General features: G+C 44.1%; 1 protein-coding gene and 1 long non-coding RNA gene across 3 annotated transcripts in view; one reads left to right on the top strand and one right to left on the bottom strand.

The window, feature by feature from the left end:
- Pik3r5 (phosphoinositide-3-kinase regulatory subunit 5) overlaps positions 1–15,224 on the bottom strand; it is a 65,146-nt gene extending 49,922 nt beyond the window's left edge. The window contains exon 1 of one of the 2 annotated variants that reach the window (XM_010614971.1): positions 15,171–15,224. The gene's annotated coding sequence lies outside the window, so the exon portion shown is untranslated. Of the gene's footprint in view, positions 1–14,917; positions 15,043–15,170 lie in introns of those variants that run through there. The other variant, XM_010614968.2, reaches the window with a different exon arrangement.
- On the top strand, positions 14,338–16,480 carry LOC104855893. Its single transcript, XR_778501.3, has 3 exons — positions 14,338–14,570; positions 14,673–15,302; positions 15,754–16,480. It is a non-coding gene; the product is annotated as an uncharacterized LOC104855893 (long non-coding RNA).
- Positions 16,481–25,627: the final 9,147 nt, after the last annotated feature.

Genomic DNA, 25,627 nt, shown 5'->3' with positions numbered 1-25,627 from the left:
GTGAGCGTCATGAAAACAAAGCTCGAGAACAACACTGAAGATATCAAAAAAGACCCTTAAAGTTGTTCTCAGAGCCCAAACCAGGAGCGATCAGGCTAACTGCCCAGACACTTACAGATGCCTGGGAGGAAGTAGGACTTCACTCTTACTGGCCTTCATCACTTTTCTCAAGGAGAACAGTTACCCTCTTCCAAAGTACAGCTCAAAGATGGTTTATTAAGTCAACAGAACACATACACACACACACAAACACACACACACACACACACACACACACACACACACACACACACACGCATAGGTCTATGATTTGAGGAACTTCACTAGGGCCAGAAATTTCACAGAGCTCAAGATCAGAGGGAAAATGGACCCTAAATGGTCACCACATAATGTTATAGGAATAAAGAGACTACTGTACAAAAAAGGACAACCCGATAGAAGAACAGGCAAAAGATCCGAAGAGTTACTTCACAAAAGAGGACCTCCAGATGGTCTCTAAACATGAAGAGGTGCTCGATTTCATTAGTCAGAAAGGAAATGCAAATTACAACCACAATGTGATACTACCACCCACCCGCCAGAATGGCTAAAGTGAGGATGGAAGACACGGAGTGTTTGTGAGAATGTGATGAGGATGTTTGTGGGGAAACAGTAAGAACACTCACAACCACTGATGGGATGACCATTTTCAAATGAAAACCCATTTAGCCATCCTGGTAAACTCAACCTGTGCTGGCCCCAGGACTCAGCAATGCCACTCTTGGGTATATCTCCAGAGGTCATGCACCAGACAGTGCAGATCAATAGATCCCAAATAACCTTCAAAGAAGGAACAGTCCATAAATTTATTTTAAAAAGAGGGAGAAAAGAAACAGCCCAATAGGGTCAGTGTCCCAGTAAGATTACCATGGGACAGGAGCTATAGGCACTTGGAGAAGGGAGTGTGTCAACTGGCCACGCTTCTCCAAAAGGGCACCACCTAGAAAATGCTCAGGCAGGAGGAGATACCCTGGAGGAGGAGACTCAAGCATGGAAAGTGGACAGGGACAGGAGGCATGAGAAAGCATTGTTCCTTCAGGGAACCACCAGCCATTCAGCCCCATTGGAGCATAAAGTATGATATAGGGCATGCAGGGAGGTGGAACTGCATGGGCTGGGGTGGTAAAACGAAAATAACTTTATGTGTCAAGGTAGGTGCTAAAGGACTTATTTAAGGGCCATGTGGAGCCACTGCTAAATTCTGAAATGGTAAATGACATGTTGGCTTTGGTATTTTGAAAATCACATCTTGGGGGAAGAGTTAGGCTGGGGGAGAAGAGACTGATAGAAAAGGATCTGAGGTCAAATAGTTTCACTGCTTAATTTGAGGAAGGGGAATGTTGGAGAGGGAACCCAGGGCCTCACGCATGCTAGGCAAGAGCTCCACCACTGAGCCGCATCCCCAGTTCCTATGGCTTCAACTGAGCTTTGGGTTGGAGATGAGGATAAATGCACCTGAGAGTCATAAAGAAACTTAGGGTTGAGAAAGGGAACTGCTACCTGTAATCTTTGTAGAATTGGAGAAAATTAAAAGATACATAAGAGAAAGACAGAGAGAGACAGAGACAGGCTGCCTTCAATTAGGGAAACAGAATGGTAGAATTCTGGAAGCTAAGTGTACCACCAGCCCTCTGACAATGTTCTCAGTGCATCAAAATGCAGCTTGTGAACAGGAAGGAAGGGATCTAGGGACCGCCAGGGGCTAGAAGGGATTATAGATTCAAAACTAAACATGAGCCAGGGATTTATCTCAGTGGTGCTGCTGTCTGCCTTGCAAGCACAAGGTCCTGAGTTCAATCCCTGGTACCAAAAAACCAAACAAAACAAGTAGTAAGAGAAAAATCCCACAAAAATAATACCCACTCCCCTTTTTCAGTGCTAAGGATTGAACCGAGGGTCTCACATATCCTGGGCAAAGGCTCCCGCCCTGAGCCACACCCTCAACATAAGCTCAGGGTTTAAGCATTGACACAGGGTTGTGACAATGTAAAAACTGTGAGCTGAGTGGTAGCCCAGAGATGGTTTCACACTTGGCTTGATTATCTCACTTGAAGAGTAGTGAGTATTTTTATTCAGAGGCAGCTCTTATAAAATGCTAGTGAATTCTAATGTTGATCTTTTATAGTATGTTTTTTAATTGTGGTAAATTATATGGAAATCAAAACTTAACATTTAAACCATTTTTAAGTTTGTAAGTACATTTACGCTGTTGTACAAACATCCCCATCATTTATCCACAGAACTTTTTTTATCTTTCCAAACTAAAACATTGCACCCAATAAATACTAATCACACTTTCCCTTCCTTCCAGTCATGGGTAACTTCTAATCTACTTTCTGTCCCTATGAGTTTGACTACTGTAGCTACCTCACATAAGTGGACTCGGATAGTACTTGTCCTTTTGTGACAGGTTTTGTGTCATTTAGCATACTGTCTTCAAGGTTTATCTACACTGCAGCATGCATGAGAACATCTTTCCATCTTAAGGCCGAGGAACATTCCATTACATGAATATCACTTTGTTTATCCACTTGTCCATCTCTGGACGAGAGTAATTCTACCTTTTGTGGTAGACCATGTTATTTTTTGAAGCTAAGTTTTTCTTTGGGGGGGGTACCAGAGATCAAGCTGAGGTCCTTGTGCTTGTAAGGGAGGTGCCAGAACCAAGGAGCTAAATCCCCAGCTCGAGCATGTTATTTTTCAATCACAATTCTCAGTAAGACTGAGAAGCCAGGCTTACACCACAACAGAAGGGATAAAGAAAATTATATGATAGTGAAGATTCCCAAGAGTTCAAATGTATATGAGACTCCTATTGTCTTTCCCTATCCACTCTCCTTTCTTCAATAGTAGTACAGCTTTTAGAAATTTTAGATTACATTTCCCAGACTCTCTGGCAACCAGGTGCAGCCACTGGGATATGAGTACACACTGATGAGAGTAATTTCCAAATCATGCTTTGAAAGGTAAAAGGCATGCCTTTCCGTTCCCCTTTCTAGCTGGAATTCAGATATGATGGCAACAGCTAGAGCAGTTGGACCATGAAATGAGAGCTGTATGTTAAGGAAGGGCAGAGCAACAAAATAAGAGAAACCTTGGTTCCTGACCTGTGAGGCTGGTATCCAAAGCCTGGGTCCCTTATGCTTAGATGGTTCTATGAGAGAAAAATAAACTATTTCATTTAAACCTGTAGTATTTTGGGTCTCTCTAATACAGCAGACAAACTAATATACTAATATTTCAGCCAGTGCTGAGTTATCTCATAAGTGAAATTATGCTCTTGTTTGTCACAACTGGTAGATATCCCCCTGATTTGGTGATGGTCTGACCTTAAGTAGAGACTACATGGTGCACCTGAAATTCCCTGGGAGAGGACACCTTGCAAAAGCTGAAGTCATCCTTCAGAGAAGCAGCCTAAACTTTCTGTATGGATCGCCCCTCTGCGCATCCTACTCTAGAGGGAGCGACAGCAAGGATTAAAGAAAGGCCACACATTCTTTGGAGCACTGAATTAGGTGGCTAGTTAGTTGTGAAAAGATGGTACCATGAGAATAAGTTCTGAGAATTCCCAAACATTTCCTCCTTAAACGAGATCAAGCAAGTAGTGTAATAAAATAGTATCACTGCCTCCTCTACTGAGCAGATCTTAGGAGTAAAAGAGCCAATGAGAAGCGATCTCTCATCTTTGAAAATGCCGGATGGGTGGGAGAGGCTGAGGGAATTCTCTGAGGGGCCTGAACTCTGAACCCAAGGTGGACTCGCAGCCATTATTACATGGTGAGCACGGCCCCAACCCAAGCCCTTGACCTTCCCTAGAGAGGAGCCTCTATGGGAAAAGAGTGAGACAAGATTAGGTCTAGAAAGGGGCATCTTCCACAAACCACATCTGTCTCCGAGGCCAATGTTGGGCCATGCTAGCCTGATGGTGCTTGGGTGGAGGGGGGGCAGAATAAGAGGAGTGGGAAGCTGCTACCTCCTTGCTGTTCTATGTGTCATACATGGCCCAGGGTCAAGGGCTTGCTTCTGTCGATTCCACAAGTCCCCCCGCATCTGGTTCTTCTAACTAGAGCACCTCCCAGAACAACCTGGTGACCCAGCCCCCGATACCTCACGTCCCTTGGCCTAAGCACCTGGGCCTCACAAGTCCAGAAATGTGTTTCCCTAAGATGGGACCGCTGGCCCACATCTAATCCCAGCACTCGGGAGGTTGAAGCAAGAGAATACATATTGAGACCCCGACTAAAACAAGCAAAAAACTAGAAATTATTTTCCTGACATCTACTAGAAGAAGACATCTAGTCTTGTCACCTCCACCTCTCATCTCCATCCTCCACCCCACCTCAGGCCAACCTTTGCTTTCTCAAAGAGCATATTTTTATTATTGGGCTCTTAACAAGCCACACTGTTATCACTGCTTGTTCTTCCTTTACCCTTTATAGCACACAAACCAACATTTTCACAGGATGACCTGCAGAGCATCATGTCACTGTCACAGAGGCTTTGTTCCTTGGCCCTGCAGCTGAGCAGCTCGCACTCAGCATCCTTTCTCTAAACCCATTAGAGAAAAGAAATCAACCCTGGGGTCTTCAGCAGTCAGTAGTGTGGGTGGGCCCCATTGGCTGATCATCCTTTCCTGGAGCACTCATTTGCTAAAGGGGGAACATAGAGAATATCCCTATCCCCAGGACCAAGAAATCCTGGAGCACCTTCCAAGACCTTTGCAGACATTTATTTGCATCAGAGCCCAGAAACAAGAGGCTCTGGGCACACGTTTGTGCTTTTGCAGGTGATACAGCAATAATTCCAGGCTGATGTGTGGGTGCCCCTAGGCAGCTATAGCTCTTACAGGAAGCAGGGAGGGCAGTATTAACCTGCCTGGCCCCTGTGTCAGGTGGGCATGGAAAGAGGGCTGAATTCTGAATCAGAATGGAAGGTCCTTTTCACTGCTTGCTCCTTCCTCTTGAAACCCCTCTTTCCCCTCCAAAGTATGACTCCCCTTCAAAAACAAGAAAAGAAAAGAAAACAAAAACAAAAACCTTATCCTTCTTTGCTCCAACTTCTGGCTCCTGCTTGGGACTGAGAGAAGGAAGTCTATTTCATTCTAAAGAGTTTCACATTAGACCAAATAAAAGGCCATCTCTATAAAATAAGAAGAAATGCTTTGCATTTTTGCAAAGCTGTAAAGACAACATGAAAATCAATCTTAATTATTAGTAATACTTTATTTGTTCTCAATTTAAATATTTGTATTCTCCATCTCCCTTGACCTCTTCCAGAGTCAGGCACCTTCCTGGAAATGCTCAAAGAATCCCCAGAAATCCCCCCAATCATTTCTTTGATAAACTCCCCCTGAAAATGTGGCTCCTGAATGCCCCACAGCCTGCCAGGCGGGCGCAGGACAGGAAGCCCCTCGCCTTGTGGCCTTGTAAACACCGTGTTGCAAACAGACACTTCCCCCCACAACCTCTGCAGACGGGGCGTGGCTTGGAGGGGGGGCAGGGGAGGTTTCCTGGGCTTCCCCTACTCTCAGACTTGGAGAACTACTTAATTTAGTCTTAAAGTGCAATTCAGTTTTAAGCTACTAATTTAGTCTTTAAGATGACTATCTTGGAGAGCGCTAAAAGGATCCCCAAAGAGAGGGGTTTCAACATGGGAGATTTTGGGGTCTGAAGCAGCCCAGAGAAGGATATTTGCCTGTGCTGTTACTCAAAGGCAATGCCTAATGCCCCTTTAAATGTCCACAGAAAGCCAGACATTCATTCAGCACACCAATGGGACACCAGCAGGTGCTGGCCTGTGCTGGGCACTGGGAGGCAGGGGTTGCCACTGACCAAAATGCTTGGGAAGATTTCTTCATCCTGAGAGGTGAAAGACAAGTGTTAGTTAGGCCTTGTGAGAACTAGTCAGGCACTCAGCTGGAGGAGGAGATGAGTAGTTGTGAAGAATGGAGTAGAACTTGGCTTTCATCCCTGAACAGAAGACCAAGGACTTGACTTCCTCTGTGCAGAATCCAAACCTGGTGATGAAGGAGTTTTCCTCAGAATCTCCCAGCAGACCAAGGAAGAGCCTGTGGACCAGAAGGCCCATCTGCAGGTATACACTGAAGAAAGCTGAGCTGGGTGGCAGAGAGAACAATGGGGAAGTGAGAGACAAGATGCAAGAACCATGGTGATGGAGAGAGCTCCATCACAACAGGCCAGGGAGTAGAGAACAGGGAAGACACAGGGTACACTCGGAGATGACGCCAAGACTTTGGCTGGGAGTCTAGGCTCAGCTTGACAGAAATGGAGAAGTTCACAGAGAAAGCCTGCCTTGTGAATACAGCCAGCCTCCACGCATATGTTTACACTGAAATGGAATCCAAGTGAAGATAGCCCATATGTCCTTGGAGACAAGGGTTCAGGGAGGGAGAGAAACATGGGGGGAGGATCAAGAAGAAGAACCAGCAAAGAAAGGGCTGGAGGAGTAAGTGGAAAGAGGAAAAGCTTCAGGTGAGAGTCTTGGGTACCAATGTTATATAAACTCCTAAGAAAGATTCAGGTCAGGAAGAGGCCAATGGAATTTGCCAGCACAAACTACCAGTGACCTTAGAAGAAGCCATCCAGTAGAGGGATAAAGGGAGGGGATTACCTCCATTATGGTCTAAAGAGGGATGAAGAGTCATGGGAGTCCTTCCACTAGAGGGGCACCTGAAGGGAAGGAGTAGGTCCCCTTCTCTGCTCAGCCACTTGGAGCAGCTCCTACAAAGCTACTCACAAAAAGCAATTTTGGAAGTTCACAGGACAGAGTATCAACAGGCTATGAGAGATGAGAAGGAAATTAGAGAGAAGCATCAGAAATCATGTCACCTATTCCCTCCTGCAGCCCAAACATCACACCACCATCCCCTGAGTCCTCTAAAGCACAACAGCAAGTCAAAGAGAGCTCTGAACTTCTAGTTTTTCTCAAAATGAAACTCCTAAGATGTCAGTACAGAAGTGAATGCAAAATGCAAAGGCTTATGAAATGCTGGCTTGAAAGCCCCATGAATAAGACGCCATTCATTCTCAGCTCAACTAGGAGGCTGAGTACTTTGATGTTGACAGCACATAGGACACCCACCTAGCAAGACGACTCTGAAGTAGGGCTCCTTTCATTTACTTCACCAACAGAAGCCAAGAACAAGAGACCCCAAGAAAAGCTCACATTCCCAGTTTAATGTATGGGCAAAGATCCCTGTGTTCAGTGGAGCTCCCAGCTCTCCCCCCATAAATGGTACACTTTTCTATCAGTACTCCTGCTCTGGGGGACATGCTGTGAAAAAGGGCTGTAGGATTTGTAAGGAACTTCCCTGTTTTGGAATCTAGGCCATTGAACTTCTTAAATTTTAAATGTTTTCAGAATAATCAACTTTTATACCACCAGTGTAAAAGCCAGTACAAGCAAGAGAGCTAGAACTGGATTCTATTCTCACAGCTGTCTTTCTACAGTACCCAACAAGTATTTTCCTTGAATGCTTTCCCCCAACAAGGAACTCACTACCATAATGCAGTCTCTCCAAGCTTCTTCTAGCAAGTTGTTATTTATTTCCTTGAAATTTCCCTGTATTGATCCCTTTTATTCTGGACAATGATATTCACCTATTCCCAAGGATGCTGCTCAAACATCTGAAGATAGATATTATCTCTCCGTTATTTCCTCAGAGAAAATATTTCACCACTGTAATCATTTCAACTTGTGTCCTCACCACGTTGGCTACCTTTCTCTGGGTACAAAGTGATTGGCTGATCAGCATTCCCACCAAAGACACGCCTGAGAGCGAGGTGCCCATCAGTGGGCCTGGCCAGCTCCATGTGGAAATGGCCCTTTCCACACACTCAGGGGCATATAGAGTATGGACTGGTAGGACTCACCGGCTGACTGTTGAAAGCCAGAATCAAAGGAGACCTTCAAGTGTCAGCTTGGGACACTGAGGTCTACACGTGAGAGGACTGAGGAAGAGAGAAGAGAAGCTTGGGCAGTGGGAAGCCAAGAATCCAGCAGCAGAAGAACTAAACCCCTGAGTCATTCTCTCAATTGTCAAAGAAGAGCTCATTTCCCTGCCCTATTCTCTGGTCCAGAGGGCAGAAGATGAATTGCATCCAAACTATTTTGCAAAGCCAGCCTATCAAAAGCTGATAACCGCAACACAACTAAGGAAAACAGAGGGCAAACTCTTGAGTAGCTACAGTTTGCCTCATAAATGTCTTCCAAAAGCTACTGTGTTAAAGGTCTGATCCCCTGCTTGGTGCTTTGGGAGGCACTGGAAGGCTTAAGAGGGAGAGGTCTTTAACTCATTGTGGGCAAGTTTTCAAAGGGCACAGAGGAACCCCACAGTGGACCGATTTGGCTCCACCATACATTTATACCATGATGTGTTGTTTTGGCATAACCACAGGTAATGGGCCAATGGATATGGACTGAAACCTGCAAACTGTGAGCCAAACTGAACCTTTCTGCTTTATACATTTGTTATCTCAATATTCATTATAGCAATGGGAAACTGACTAACACATGAGGGGACACGGACACACACACACACACACACACACACAAAATCCTAAAGACGATCAGAGCAAACCAAGCCTATCCCTGAATTAGCAGAAAACAACAAAATCCACCTCGACCAAATTGATTTCATTCCTGAAATGCAAAGAGGTCTTGGTACAAGGGAGTTAATGTTATGATGTGTCATATAAAATCTACTGCAAGGAGAAAATTTTTCCTAGAAGATTTTTACAAAAATATTTGACTTAAAATCCATTCATGTTTTAAGAATTCTTAGAAATGAGGAATTGAAGAAAACTTCCTTCAGATATAGCACTTTACTTCTAAAAAGTCATGACCACATCAAAGAAATGAAGCCCCAAGCTCACGCCAGTCCCTGGGAACATGAGAAGTTGTTCACACGTGTGGCAAAGAAACAGCAGGGGTGTCCTAGATTGTCTCTATTCATGCAAATGGCCACAAGCGCATTTTCTCAGTTCTACCATAAATCTAGTTCCCTAGTTGGGGGTCAGAGTAGAAGGGCTTCTTGTCAGGGCTCTACTACCAAAAGTAACACTCATTAATCATCTGAGAAAAGAGTTGAATTCTAAACTCGATGAGAAATCAAACAAATGCACTCATGGTGTGTAATCAGGGGGCTCAGTTCCCTACCACGCCACCTTAAGTTCTCCAGTGAGTCACTGGGGGTGTCTTAACAGTTTTAATTATCCATCATCATCCCAAGTTTGCTTCTGACAACATCTTCCTCTCCTACTGAACTGTGCTAAGGGTTGTCCAAAGAAATCAGCATACAGAAAATCATGTTTTCTAGAACACAGCTTATTAAGCCCATTTCCTTAGTGGACTGCAGAGATCGGCAAAGACTTTGAGGTTTTATGAAATTTTTTAAAAGAGGGGTAGGGGAGGAGAGAGAAGGGGGGAGAACGTGTGTGCATGTGTGTGTATGTGCGTGCGTTTGCATGTACACATATGCTTACTGATCTATCACCTCCATCAGCTTTTCAAAGGGGCCCAGTATCTAGACAGAGTTGGAGACGCTTCAGGAAGATCTGTAGGTACAGATGTAATCTAACAAATGCAAAAAAACATGAGGAGGGTGGCCACCTCAGCCAGCCTGGGTGGAAGTGGTTGTGTGAAGATTTGCCTGACAAGAACCCATACCACCAAACTATGCAGGAACAAACACTGAGACTAAACACCAAGTAATATGTCTTCACAGACTTCATCATTCTGGGAGGACAGCTTTGGATGAAGAAGAAAGATGTGAGAGCCAGACAATGACTTCTTGATTGACACAAGAAATCAAGAGTTGGGTTTCTGAGCCTTATAAGAATAGAGGTTTCCAAGAGGGGAGAATAAAAGTGCAATAATGGGGAGGGGGAAGAGCATCTGGGGATGGGCTCCCTTAGCTATTTTTTTTTTAATCACATGTAACCAAGGGCTGGGAATTTAGCTCAGTGGCACTGAGCCTGCCTCACAAGTGCAAGGTCCTGAATTCAATCCTTGGTAAAAACAAACAAACAAACAAACAAAAAAACACATGTAACCTTATTTTACTTTATTTTCTGTGATGCTAGGAGTCAAGCCCAGGGCTTCATAATGCTACATCCTGAGTCCCCTCCCTTAGCCACTAATGGGAGACACAAAAGCAGAGGATTCTGAGTGGGACATGCTCAGTGATGATTAGCAAAAGGAAAAGGAAACAGCCACCCCCCATAATGAATTTATGACCCTAATGTCCATAATACGGGGTGAAGGAAGAGCATGGGAATGAGTCACTGGTCCCTACCAGAGGCAGAATTAGGTGACTGCCAGCAGCTGTGTGATTTAATTCCCTTAGGAAAGGAACCCCATGTACTGCCCCCTAGAGTTGTTGAAAAGAATACATGAGATAATGCACCCAAAGAGCCTCAAGCAAGGGTCTTCTCAATGTAATGTGTTATTGTTATCATCACCAATATTTTCTTTTATTTCATACCTCTCAATTACCAACTCAAATATGATTTCTTCAGGGAGGTTCTCCTTAAACCATGCTGCATTAGGTTTGCTGTACACAATCTCACAGTATCACCCTATTCTCACGATTGTTATTCAGTGTTTTGTGGCTTGACCCCTAGACAGTCATTCCCATGAGGGCAAGAGCACTGTGTCCTGCTCAGTGTCCTCGGAGACCAGCCCATGCCCACACACAGAGGGTTTACCACACGAAAGTACTGAGCACAGAAGCCAAGCATGAGGAGCCTGGGGGGAGCTGAGACCTTCAGTGCCACAATTCCATCGTAGAGACAGGGAAACGGACTCCAGAGAGGCACAAACACACTGGGAGTAGGGGTGTCATTGCCAAAGCAGGGCCCCCGACCTCACTCAAAGCAGAAGCTGGAAGCCACATGGAGCCCTCATACCCCAGCCCTGCCCCCTCAAGGAAACCCACAAGCTCATTTGCCTAGGTCAACAACAGCAACAAGGAGGCTCTGGAGGACATGAAAATGAAAAGCACACCACTCCCTGGATCCAGGCGGCTTCTTCTGTGGGTGTGCATGGATGGGCTCCTTGCCTGTGAGATCCTGGGGAGATTCATGCCAGCAGGAGATTCCAGTGAGCAGCCAGTGGCTGTGCCAAATCACTCACTGGTCAGTCCCCTTAGCCCAAGGCAGTCAGGGCCACAGTGGGAGGCCACAGAAGGCTACAGAAGGACAGAAAGAGGGATGCTTAGTGCTATCAGGTGAGAAGGACAGTTGGGAAAGACCAGAAGTTTGAGCTCAACATCAAGGAGGTTTCTGCAGATCACCAGACAGGTAGGGGGAAGGAAGGGAAATCTAGGGAGAAAGAACAGCACATACAAATGCAGAGAGGTCTGCTTGAGAGGTGGACCTGAGCTGGGTGGCAGGAGGCCTTGGCAGCCATGATAATGGGTATCATTCTTCACCAAATAAATGGTAAGGGCAGCTCTGCAGGGTTTTCAGCTGAAAAGCAACTAACTTGGATTTGCTATCTCATGTCACATGGCAGCAGGAGTGACACCAGAGGCTAGAGGCCCACTGAAGGTAAACTCTAATGCCCAGTCTGGCACCACTATAGACTTAGTAGATGCATGAAGGACCTTTATCTGCTTTGTGCCATTAATATCATTGACTTTCCCCCGTTATAAGCTCCCCTCCTTTGTATTTTGCCACAGCTATGTCTTGATTATCTGGAAGTCATTTAATGGATAAGCTCAATTATCCAGAACCTAGCAAACAAAGAGATAAGAAAACACCCATGAAGGGCCACAGTGCATGCTGCAGAAGGGCAGGGTGTGCACTTGACCCTCACAGACATACATCTGCTGCCACTCGCACTTGTACCTCTGGTCTAGAGCAGAAGCCAGAGGGAACCCAGCTCTGGCACCTTCTGGTTGAGTGGACTCGACCCTCAGTTTCCTGGTCTATAAAATGCAGCAGTAGTTGTAGCCATTTCAGAGTGTGGCTGTAAAGATTAAAGAACATGAAGTACTTATCACAGTGCCAGACGCCATAGCCAAAGGAAGAAAGGGCACAAAGAAGGTTCAAAGAGAAAGAGCAGAAAATGTGTCCTGAGCAGATCCAGTGCACAAAAGAGAATGGCAAATTGGAACCATTTGATACAAATTTCAAGAAATTATTAAATCAGAGCCAGAAACAGTGTCACACACCTGTAATCCTAGTACTCTGGGAGGCTGTTGAGGCAGGAAGATCGTGAGTTTGAGCCCAGGCTAGGCAACTTAGCTATTTGCTGAGATACTGTCTCAATATAAAAAATTTTAAAAATCTGAAGATGTAGCTTAGTGAGAAGGCCCTGGGTACAACCTCTAGTACCACCAAAACAGACAAACAACCACAAAACCATGATTTAGATCTACCGAATCGATCTAATTCGCTATATATATCTTACAAAGATTTCCTTTAAAATGGGATATATTGAAACTTGGTGTTTACAAGAAAGAGCTACTGGAAAAATGTGGGCAAACTATGAGAGCAACATAATTCTGTGAGTATCTGTGTACATATTTAACATCATCTAAGATGCCATCAATTGTAAGATGCACCATTATTTTTTGTGTGTGTGCCACTAGGAAGAACTACTGCTGCCTATTGTAATTGTAAGATATCACAGCTGATAAGACATATCTTGATTTCAGCATTGCTAAAATGGGAAAACATGCAATCCTCAAATTGATGAAACCTATTAATATGTAATCTGTTCCTGTAGAAGTATGTTATCTTCCCTTTGGGCAGAAGCCAGGTGGAGTCTTTTCTCTATCCCTCCCAGCTATGCCAGAGGCTCAAAAATCAAATGAAATACTTTGTCTTTGACCTAGAGGTGACCACTCTATCACATTCCTCTAGAGGCGTCTTCTCTTAATAAATTGATTCAAGCTTTTGGCCCACCAGCTGAAGCCAAAAAGGTCTTCTGAGTCTCCCCTAAGCCTTTCCAGATCAACCTCTCTTTAAACAAAAGCCACATCTACCCGCTTGAGTGCTCAGCTGAATCCAGGCTGGAGCTTACTGATCCTAAGCTGCTCAGGGCAAAAGGCTGCTGGCTCTCCTCCTCCAGCATCAGCAGTATCCCTAATCAATGGTTAACCCAGCAGAATGGAGCAGGCTCCACCAGTCAGTCATGCCCACAGCCTTCACCGCCTGCCTCCTCACTTACAGCACCATCAACACCAAAGAGACTTGTTGCCAAGTACCAGGTAGCTTCCCAACTGTTATTCTTTTTTTTTTAGTACTGGAAATCGAACTCAGGACCTTGTGCTTACCAGGCAGGCACAGTTCCACTGAGCTACACCCCCACGCCCGCCATTATTCTTGAAAGGAACAGAAAGCAGTGCATGGGAGAGAGAAAAGCACAGCTGGGAGGCAAAGGTGGTCTGCTTCCACTGAAGCTTGGGGAAGGGAGATAATGAATCATGCATCATCGCCTAAGCTGCAGACCTGGGAACCCCACAGAGGCCCAGCACACAAAGAACCCCACAGTCCTGGTTAGTTATGCTTCAAAAGGTAGGAGGGTTATCCTGAAACAGAAAGAGCTTGACCATCTAACATGGCCTTCTCCTAGGCAAAGACACGCCACTGAGTCCACCCAGAAGCAGCAAGGAAACACCAGATGCCCACTCTCGTTCTACAAACAGCCTTGAAGCTTCATCCATGTGCATCTGTGCTCATCAAACTTGTCTCCTTTAATTTTCCACACAGCCCTGTAGATCAGTATTAGAACCAATTTTACAGATAAAAAGGAGGCTGAAACTGGCACAGGGGTGTAAGATGCTGAGGGCCACACAGCTGGGTCTACTTGGAATTCAGGTCTCTTTTCTACTTCACACATGGTTCTCAACCTCCAGTACTGTCATTTATGGGCTTATTAAATGTTTTGAAAAATACAGATTCTAGACCCCAGCCTGGAAAGCTGTGCTGTAGGGCTGGGCCTAGGGAATCTTGTGTTTTAACAAATATCCCAGGGAATCAGCTCAGCTCTGGGAACCAAGGCCTTACAGGTGGTCCTGAGTGCAGGAAGAGGGAAAGCAGGGACGGGAGGACAGAGTCTGGTAATCCAGAAAAAGTCCTTAGAGCCAGACTCGGCCTACTTTTTACCCTCCTTTTGCCTAAACACACCCCTCCTCTCTGCCAGAGGCCTCGCTTTATACCACATCCTGCTGCTTTCATCTTGCCTTCCTTTTCCCTTCTGAACAGTCTCCTTCCTCCTACTGTCCTGAACTTCTTAGGTATTTACCCCTGCCTGGGATGGGCCAGGGCGCCCGCGCACGCGCATACACATAGCACGCGGGGACACTCTGTGTAAACATGGATCCTCTGACAGCGCAGAACGTGCACTTCTTAGGACTCCGCTGTCCGGGGGATTCACGCTCACTAGCAGTGGGCCGCTGGGGATTGACAGAGGGCGCTTGGGCGGCTTCCCACAACTCCCAGGTCCTGATGGCAAAGAAGCTTTGGTGCCAATGATCACCCCGGAGTTCTCCTGCTGAGAAGGTAAGCGCCTTGACCTCAGGATCCAAAGCGGTCTGTAACCACGGTAGGGGGAGGCTGTGGACATATTCGGCCGCATAGAGGCGTCTAACGCTAGCTACCTAGGTTATGCTGAACAGTGCCCCGATGCCCTTTCTGTCTCCGGGATTATCCGCGAGGTGGATTTAAATCCGGTGCCTGCGCGGTGGACTCTATCCGCGGACTGGAGACGGCAGATTCTGTCCAGCCTGCCTGCTACAGCTGCGGCTCTCTGCACACCTCTCCCCGACGGTCCCCAAACTGCTCTGGCTCTGCCTTGCGCTTCCACGCGTGCCCTCCTTCGGCGCCCGTCCCGCCGCCCAGCCACACACCTGCAGTCCCCGCCGGGCGCCGAGCCCCTCTCCAGCGGCGAGTCCCGGCAATTCAGGTGAGGATGGGGACGCTGTGCCTTGGCTGGAGCCCCGCAGCGAGTCGCAGCATCTGCCCAGCCTCCACAGCGCCGGAGGGCTTGGGGCGGGGCTTGACCGGGGGCGGGGCCAGCTGCCTAGCCGGCCTCTCGCGCCACCTGCTGGCCAGGCTGGGTCAGCCAGGTGCCATCCTGGCCCCCGGCCTTTTACGACTCACCGTCCGGAACCTGCGGAGCCTCTGAGGAACATCTCCCGGCTCCGAGCCCGCCTGCTCTCGGGAGGTACAGGCCCTGCCGGTGTTTGTTGGTAGCCAAAGGACGCCAGCGCTGAGCAGCACGACCCCCCAGAAGTAAGGAGAGGTTCGGCAGGGGTGCGGAAGCACATTTTGGCCGGCGCGGGGGGAGGAGGTGGGCGGAGCAGGGAAGAGGCTGGGGGAGGGAGGGCTTCGGGGAAGGAGGAGAAAGAGGAAGCTCCGAAGAGCTGCTTCCTTCTCTCACTGCTACCCAGTGCCCCACTTCCTCCTCCTACTTCTATTTTCTTTGGGTGCTCTTAACCCTTATAATGCCTGCTCCTCCCGCTGGGTGAACGGGCGCCTTGACCCTCGTCCTGCTACTGGAACCGCCCGAGAAATTTCCGGCCAATCCAGACTTAAAGCACTGCTCCTCCAGCCTCTGGTCCCACATCCCTCTTTAGCCCTGCAGCTCCAGGGCCGGCTGTCTCTTCTTGCGGGGTTAGGGACTGGGGGAGTTACTGCTTCCCAAGTCTTGACCCTCTTCTTGCCGCCCTGTTCTCCTCCACAGACAACATGGCAGGCCTCCTTACACCAAGAGTTGCAGTGATTCGTCAGGGAACGCTAGAAGACACTGCACTTCCCAGTGCCTCAGTTTCCTCATTTACAAAGTGAGAATAAAAGGGCTTGCTACAGCAAAGGCAACCCCTGCAATGAAAAACTAGCACTTTTATTCTACGGTTGAGAATGGGCAAGTCTGAAATCACCACTTCCACTATTGAATGGGACTCTGTCACAATATCTGTTCCAGGCATCCAAAACCCGCCACGGGGCTTATACGTCGTTGGTGAAAGCCGCAGCCCTACCTGAGGCTTTGAGAGATGCCAACACCAATGACTTTTCTTTTCCTGAGTCCCTAAATACCAAGAAAAAGCAGCTTCCTCAAATGGACAGAGAAACAGAAAGTACCCTTGGGTGAGCTCAGAGGACTAGTTCCTGCCTGTAGTGAGACATGGGAAAGGCTCAGTGCCCATCATCTTCCACTTCTCCATCCACCATTCCCAACTGCACACCCCAGGTGGCTGTGGAAGGGCCCTCCTAACATCCCACAAATGGGTGAGGGGACATGGTCTCTGGTTTCTGTCTTCCCAGGCCCTACTTTATCCACACCAAAAAAAAAAAAAAAAAAAAAAAAAATGGTGGCATTTGGAGGAAGAGAAGGAGATAGAAGGTGGAAGCAGCCCAGAGGTGGCCAGGGTAGGAAGTAAAGGGTAGAATCAGCTTTAGAATCAGCAGGTGAGTAGTGAGAAAGACGCAGTGTCTGGCAGCTTGAGATGTTGGATTTTGAAGGGTAAAGAAACTGCTGGAGAAATTTTGGGAAGCTTGACTTTTTCCTCTTAGGTTTAAAAAAAAAAAAAGGACTTCCTTGTGGTTGGTCTTCCAAAAACTGAAGATGGAAGAAAGCTGAAACAGAATTGTTCACCCTGAGAAACTGAGCTTCTGGCAAAGCCAACTCCGTCCCATCCTGAATCCTGAGATGGGCACTCCTTTCCACCAACAGCTGGCACCCAGATGTGAACTTGCATGTTATTCCTCTTCCTATGCTGAGCTCTTCCTGTGTCTCCCTGTTCTCACAGCCCAGCCAAATCTGCACCTGGCATCCATCTATTGGCCAGAACTTAGAATGACCGCCACCCAGAAATGTCCCAAAGTCCTTCCTGAAGAATTCTCAGGGCTGTCTCTGTCACTCGTTAGGCACCTAATTGCATACCATTTTATGTAGTTGTTTTAGTTTTTGTTTTTTCCAGTACTGGAGATTGAATCCAGGGCTTTCACTCTGAGCCACATCCTAGCCCTTTTTCACTTTTTACTTTGAGACAGGGTCTTGCTGAGTCTCTAAATTACCCAGGCTGGGCTTGAACTAGCAATCTTTCTGCCTTAGCCTCTCAGAATGCTGGGGTTACAAGCAAGTACACCATGCCTTGCTCTTCTGTTGCTTTGTTTAAAGTGCCTCTTTGCAATGGCTCTCCTCTCTTTCATGGCCTAATGTTTTCAAAGAGGAGTCTGCTTTGTTTCTATTTCCTTATCTTACATTATTCCTGAATCCTCTGAAAGAAGGTCACCAAGGAAACCCCAAATGCCAAATCCGTTGTTCATGTTTTCTTACTTCACTACAGTACTTGATATTATCTTTCCTTTGAAGTTACTCCTTTGGCTTCTGAATTTCCTCCACCTCTAAGCACTATTTCTGTTTGCTTTTTCTGGTCCTATTTCTTTCATCATCTCTCTAAGACTGGAATGCTGTAGGTTTTATGTGAGGCTGCTTCTCTCAGGCAGTTTCATCCATTTCCTTTACACTGATCCTTCTCAAACCTACAGCCCAGACTTCCCTCTTGAGCAGGAATCTCAAGCCAAAGACATCTATGCCCTGATTGCTTGCTGGTCTCACCACCTCTTCACATTCTTACGTTGGAGAAAAAACTTACAACATATGAACCCTTGAGGGACAAGCCACACCCAAACTAAAACAGATGTTTACTTAGAAGTTGCATATTCCGCACTTTGTAAATTATATCTCAGTACATAATATGTGAGAAAGGGAAGTCTGCATTGGGCCTGCATACCTCCTACCCTTCCTCACTCCAATGCCCACCTTAGGTTGCCTCTCCTTGCATATTTACTTAACTGATTCCTTACTATATATTCATGACGATTAGCAGAATCACCTCAACTGCTATTCTTGGGAAGATACTGATTTCTTCTGGCAAGGATGGGAAACAGAAAAACTAAAAATACAAAAACAAAAAGATTTGGACTTTCAGGCCGGGGATTTAGCTCAGAAGTTCCACCACCTGCCTCGCGATCACAAGGACCAGTGTTTGATCCCAGTACAAAAAAAAAAAAAAAGATTTGGACTTTCAAAACAATGTTACACAGTCAAAATTAATATCCTTTAAATTTTCACAAAAAGGAAGAAAGTTTAAACTTTTGTCATTTGTGTTTTCAATGATATTTCCCATATAGGTGTAGTAGACTAGTTAGACTAGGTGTAGTAAAGTGGTTAAGAAATTTCAAACAGAGATTAGCAAACATTTTTTGCTTGGTAGATTTAAAGCTTAGAAGAGATGGTGAACAGAGTACTGGGAACCAAAGAAACCTGACTATGAATTAGAGCATAAAAATAATAATCTGTCCTAGAATTTAGAGGAGAAAAGATGAGAACTACTAGAGATAAGATGAGCTGTGAAGGCTACATTCAGAAATGTAATACACATACCAGGAATTCCACAATGAGGGAATAAAATATGTGATAGAAGAAATTTTCTGTGAACTGAAGAAAGATTTGCATCTTTTACTCAAAATCTTAACTTTCTTAGTGTGATAAAAATGACCAAAAGTTGACCTAAGGAAAGATGCATCTGAAGTTTTAGAAATTGTCAAAGAATTTCTCTCTTGGAAAGATCCATGTCCTGACATCCAATCAGAATTTAAAGTACTATGCTTTTTAAAAACACTACAATGAAGACTAAAATGTGATACCTTTCTCATTAGAAGGAATGGGATATAAGAAAATATTCATGCATCTGCTCATTTGTACAAAAAGAAATGTAGGAAGAACAGCCCAGAAATTAGTTACCTATACCAGGTAGATGGGGATAGCATGGGATGAAAGAAGGAATAGGAACTACGGTAGACAAGAGAGGAGAAATGTCAATTTTCCAAAGGTGCTTTTAAAACTTGGTTCTGACTTTTAGAACCAAGGTAATGTTTTATATATGCCCATTCCCCCTAAAAATAAATAACCAATTAAAATGGTGGGAAACCAAAATAGGATGCAAGCAGTAACTAATGAATCCAACTATTGGAAATGAACGCTATTACCATACTAAGGAAGGTGGAGATGAAAAGAACTAACTCAAGTCATTTGGGGAAACATCTTGTGATTACATTCTGCAGAGCAAACAACATCATAATAGTTTTGCTGTTTGAGGGGTCTGCAGTCTAGGTAGTAAATCTGTTTCTCGTGGGTTTATTCATTAGCTATTCTTTTTTAATGTTTACTAAGATTGGACAAATAAGTAAAATATATTGTACATAGAGCCAGGTTTATTGGTGTTGATGAAAGAAGTTACAAATAAGGGAAAGTAAAAGGCTAGAATGAATCATAGTGTTACACTGGAAACAGATATCATCATGTTTTTAAGAGATACATACAGCCATGAACAGTGGTTCATGCCTATAATGCCCAGCATTCTGGCAGGCTGAGGCAGGAGGGTCACAAGCTCAATTTCAAGCTCAGACTTATCAAGAACCTGTGTCAAAATAAAAATTTAAAAAGGCTAGGAGTGTAACTCAGTGTGAAGGCCCTGGATTCAATCATGAAGACCATACACACACACACACACACACAAGATAGATGCATAGATATTAAAATACCTAGATACAGATGTGTGTGTTTCATTGCTCTGTTTGCTGAGAGAGACTAAAAGTAATGCTATTCCACCAACGATGAGCACACCTAGCTCCCAGATCTTAGTTCCTAAGTGTTATTCTCCAGTAAAGATCCAGGACAAGGAAAGAACAAGATTAATCTAGAGCATCTTGTTGTAATAGAAAGCAATAAAAGCTCAAAAAAATGAGGTTTGTCAGAAGAACACAGGGACTAGCTTCATGGGGCTCTCAGTGGTGAAATACAGAACATACTGAGTAACATACTAAATAAGGATGCCTATGGATTAGAATAAATGGTTAGAATATGGCTTATAGAATTAAAAAATCCGTAAGACTATGCTGACATAAATGAATAAACAAATAAATAAGTAAAAAATGAAGGAGTAAATAAATGAATGAGAAGAGATAATCCTTTCCGTACAGTTCCAGTGATGGTGCAGAAAGAATGATGGACATAAACAATCACAATTTAGTAGACATCACAGTAATAATTTTTGCAGATAAGAATTGTCAGTAAGTTAGGCATGGTGCCACATGCTTGTAAACCCTATACTTGAGAAGCTGAAGTAGGAGGATTGCTGTGGGTTCAAGACTGTCCTAGGGCCGGGATTTAGCTAAGTGATTCTGCCACCTGCCTTGCAAGTGCAAGGTCTGGAGTTTGATCCCCAGTACCAAAAAAAAAAAAAAAAAAAAAGACCATTCTGGGCTATATAGTGAAACCCTGTCTCAAAAAACACCAAGAAATAAATATAAAAGAATTGTCAGTGGATCCTAAATGTAGTGGGCCAAAGTATAATGATAAATGGTGCTATGGTCTGAACATTTGTGTTCCCTCCCCTCAAGTTCATATGTTGAAACCTAATATACCCCAAGGTGATAGTATTAGGAGATGATGTGTTTGGAGATGTGCTTTGGCCATGAGGGATATTTCCTCATGATTGGAATTAGTGTTCTTGTGGAAGAGGCCCAGGGTATCTATTATGGCTCACCACATGAGGATATTTAATAGGAGCCACCCACAAGGAACAAACACCACTGTATACCAGATCTACCATTATTTTAATCTTTAACTTCCAGCCTCCAGAACTGTGACAAATAAATATTGTTGATACCAGGTTTATGGTCTTGTTAGAGCAGCCTGGACAGACTATGACAAATGGGATATTTGCTTAGTTAAGTCTCTCCCTGAAAGATAGTTGATAGTGAAAAGAAGATGGGAACTTTATGGTGGAGAAACCAGGCAGACACACACTAAGCCAAGTTAACATCACCATAAGGACACTAACTAAGTAAAACCACATTTGGTGATTTGATGCACCAAGAAAGATATGCATTTCTATAGTATTCTTGCTTAAAATGTCTTACCTTGATCTGATTGTAAGAAAAATCAGACTACAGCTGGGGATTTAGCTCAGTTGTTCTGCTGCCTGCCTTGCAAGCTCAAAGACACAAGTTCGATTCCCGGTACAAAAAAAGAAAGAAAGATAGATCAGACTCAGACTGAGGGTCATTTTACAAAATTTCAACCTTGTCAAGGTTAGAACACACAGAGATTGAGAAAATTGTGTCACAGATTGTCATACAACAATCTAAGGGTTTTGGGAGAGTATTGATTGGGTCCTGGACCAGAAGAAGGACATTTAGTGGGACCATTGATAAAATTTGATTATATCCATACTGATTTTCTAATTTCAATAATATATATTATGTATAAAGCTGGTATTTGGGGAAGATGGGCAAAAGCTTTTTAGGGATTCTGCATTTGCAATGTTTTTCATTAATCCAAAATTATGTCAAAATATAACTTTAAAAATTCAAGAGTTAAAAGGTGTAAATCTTATATAGACTTCTGAAAATTTCCCATAACCATATATTAAAATTATAAATCAGTTCTTCTCCAAAATACAGATATAAAATCTGAAACAAAATAGGCACAAGTTGTGTTCAGCCTATAAAATAGTAATGTGCCATGCCAAAGTAGGATTTGTTCAAGGAATTCTGATGTCCTAGAAGAGCCTAAAGGCATGTGGCCATATCTGATGTCACAACTGGACTGGTTGCCCACAAACAACTGCTGGGTGCCTTGAACCTTTTGAAAGTTAAGAGATCTGTAAGGAAAGGCTTATCAGTGGGTCCTGGGATATAACGAAGAGAGACCTGCAGTGGAGTCTTCTTAATAGGAGAAACCTAAGAGAGGTTTAAGATTTCTCTGAAAGGTGACCATTTTAAAATTTAGATCAAACATATGGGAGAAGCTGATGGAGTTGGGGCCAACTTGCACTCCCATTGCTCTCAAGTTAGCCTTTTTGTATTGCTACTGGAAAAGGTGGTACTTCTGTCCCAGATCAGCCTCTGTATAAGATTGGAGTATCACCTTGGTTGCTTTTGGGTTTGGCCCCAAGAATTGGTGGAGCACACTTCTGTGTATATCCAAGTGGGTCATAGAAGGTATGGTTCTAGGGGTCCGTGTCTGGTCCTTTGCCCCATCTTTCTGGTGCTATTCTGCTCTACTTCCCTGCCATCATGAACCTCTGCTCCACCACATCATTCCACTATGATATGTCTGCTTTGAACCCAACTGACCATGCACTGAATCTCCTGAAACTATAAACCAAATAAAATCTCTCCTTAAGCTGTGGATGATGGGTATTGTGTTGAGCAACAGGAAAGCTTATTAATACAGAAAATTTGCACCCACAATGGGGTTGTTGCTGTAACTGTATCTAATCATGTAGTTTGAAGCCTTTGGAACTAGTTTGCAGGAGTTTGGAAAGGTTTGGAGATGCTGACTAGAGGAGCCTTAGAATGCTTGTAAGAAGAAATTGATGGGTGATTCTGGTCTGAGGTCGGAAGACTTGAATGCTGATAGAAAAGTAGACAGTAAAGGCAAGTCTCGGGAGGTTTCAGTTGGGATAATGGACTTTATTGTCAGTTAGACTAGAGACCATGTGTGTTATACACTGGCAGAAAATTGGTCTACATTTTGCCCATTTCTTGAGACTAAGAGTAGTACATTGATGAATCTGGCAGAGGAAATATCAAGACAACCCAACATTTGGGTTGTGGCATGGGCAGTACTGACTGTTGTCATCCAGATATATAGTGAGATTTGGGGAGCAAATGGCAGAACAGAAAAAATTGAAAATTTTAAGTTTTGGCTTAGAAGGAACCACATGTAAAGTTGGGACCAAAAGAGGCATAGTTGCTGAAAAAACTAGTGCCATTAAAAAGAAACCAAGTACTTATACTTTGTACTGGGACAAGAAGAAAGCTGCCTTGAGGAAATATCAGAAATCAGCAGGTTCAAGAGTGCAAAAATGTAAATCTTTCATTTAAGAAGAGAGTTTCTGGGACCCCTGCTTAAGAAGGACCTCCTGGGGAATTGGTTCCCCAGGGTTCATTTTACTGTGCCCAATCATCTGGGAACCCAGAAGGTACCTCAGCCATGGTCCAAGGGTGTCCACCTACTGCTCAAGCAGACCTAGGCATTGTTTATTTAGTGTTGGTTTTTCAGGCCTGCAGAATGCAAGGATTGTTGGGTGAGGGAAGCTGCCACCCAGATTTCAGGGGAAGACCTGGGAAACTAAGCAAGAAGTCTTTGGGAGGGAGTGAAGCTGAAGGTGCAGTGGATTCCCCAGAAAGTCAGAGATGCCAGGAATTTGGAACATCTATCTAGGAAAGCTGCAGGCCATGAGCAGAGCCAGCCTAAGATAGAAGCCACATGGGCCGCAACCAGCAAGACCATAGAATTAGGGCTGCCCAAGCTTTCAGAACTGATTTCTCATTACCATGTACCCCAAATGGTGGTTATAGAGCTCTAGGGCTTAAAATTTGACCTGCTGGGTTTTGGTCCAAGTCTTTTCTATCCTCCTATTCCTCCCATTCAGTATGAAAATCTTTACCCTATGCCATTGACCTTGAGATTATATAATTTGTTTCTGATCTTTGTAAAGGTTCACAGCTAAGAGTTTGCCTTGAGTCTCAGGAGAGATTTGGACTTGCACTTTTGAAAAATGCTGAAATTATTGAAACTTTGGGGAAGTAATTGTGTTTCTGATTATATACAAGTAGTTGTGTTATGCGCTTACGAACTTGCTATTGTTTTTATTTGGAGATTAAGTATGGTTTAAGGACATGTGTTTGTGTATGAAATTGACAAGGGTTGGGATATGGTATGGCAATTAGGATGGAGTTTCAAATAGATTGGTTTTAGGATCTGCCCAGGGGATTAGTGCAGCACACTTCTGTGGGTGTTCTGGGTGGGTCATACAGGTGTGGCCTTGGGCTCTATGTCTGGTCCTTCACCCCTTCCTCTCTGCTCTGCTTCTGGCCACCATGAACTAACTGTTTTTGCTCTGTCTTGGAGCCAGCCAACCAGGTACTGAATCACTTGAAACCATGAGCCAAATTAAACCTCTCAATCTTTAAATTGCGGGTGTTGAGTATTGTGTCCAGTAAAAGGAAAGCTGACTAATATAGCTTCACAGGTTGGCATCTGAACTTTATGGGAAAACAACTTCAGAGATAAGCAAAAAAAAAGTCTGTTTTCATTAGGGTTTTTGTGAGCTGGAGCACAACATCGAAACAAGGACATGAGAGGATAGGGAAAACCACACTTGGCCTCTGGCTCCATAAAGTATTGCTTTAGAATCACAATGCCTTGCACCCTGGGGTGTGCGAGGCCCTGGGGACCCTCAGCAATAACCAAGGAGACTTTGAAAGAATCTAGAGGACCTGGAGCAGAGATCAGGAAGCTCAAATAATCTCCAAAGGCCAGGCAGGTCAACGAGATGAAGTTTCCTTAATATAATATGACATTTCATAACAGCATTGTTTATACTCTGTACCACTTTAAAGAAACTGGTAAAATTTCAGTCTTTTGTTCCCACCAGATCAATAAGTTTTCTCTCCCTGTATAGCTTTTCCATGTTCTTTTCATGATTTCTTTTCTGTTGGCATCTTATATCTGATTCTACCATCAGACACACTTTTATATCAAACCTATAAGGATATTCTTCACTTTCACTAACCAGTGTACTTTCACTAAGCATTGTCCTGTTAATCTTGAAGCACATAGCCCTCTTGGCCACTTTTATTTTTCCTACATTTTCTAGAGACATAATTACATGAAATATTTCCCTTTCACCTAATTTCATTATAAGGAAAGTGATTGCACGAACACAAAAATCTGACCCTTAACTCTGATATCTGGGAAACAATAGGATATGGAGACAAAAGGATATGGAGAAGATGCTAATGTGGTAAATGAGGAGAACTCTAAGGGAGGCCCCTGGGGCTCAGCCTCAGCTCACTGTGGCCATGTGGAAATGCAGGACTGGCATGGCCAGATCTCATGATTTTTCAAAGAGGAACCAGAAATTAGAATTCTTATCTGAAATCTCCTAATTTTTAACATGGTAACTAATTCAAAACAGTATTTTAAAATCCTTTGCATGCCAAAGTGACATGACCTACAGGCTTTGAGTTTGTGACATCTGTTCTATATTACATAGGTGGGAGCATGTGCCAGTGAAACCTGAGTTACCTCCATTAATGTGAGCTAATTTGTTCCCGCTTGATGGGAGACAATTAGCTTATAACGGGAAGAATCAATGTAAAAGTTTATTAATGTTGTTCATCACATGAATAGGACCCAGGAGAAAAAAAAATCCAGTGTAATTGCCCTGATAAGATGCCCCCTGATGAGAACTCTTAGTGACTAGGAATAAAGATGTCTTTGTCGACATGATAAATGGTATCTATCTCAATCAAGCACACAATATGATACTTAATGATGACCTGGAATGAAGAACGAAGTGATTAATAACAGAATGATTCCTGAGAAAATGAGGAGTGAAATAAAGGTGATTATGACTGAATAATTTCAATACTATTCTGAAATTCAAGGGAAAACGATGAGAGAAGAAAACAATAAGGGGCACAAATTTTGGAAGGATAAATCAAGTTTATCATTGTTTGCAAATTATATATAT

The sequence above is a fragment of the Fukomys damarensis genome, unplaced genomic scaffold (assembly GCF_012274545.1).
Source record: "Fukomys damarensis isolate Sample0158 unplaced genomic scaffold, DMR_v1.0_HiC HiC_scaffold_13, whole genome shotgun sequence".
Lineage (NCBI taxonomy): Eukaryota > Metazoa > Chordata > Mammalia > Rodentia > Bathyergidae > Fukomys > Fukomys damarensis.
The sequence above is the reverse complement of the archived record's forward strand: the minus strand, read 5'-3'. Positions and strand labels throughout refer to the sequence as shown.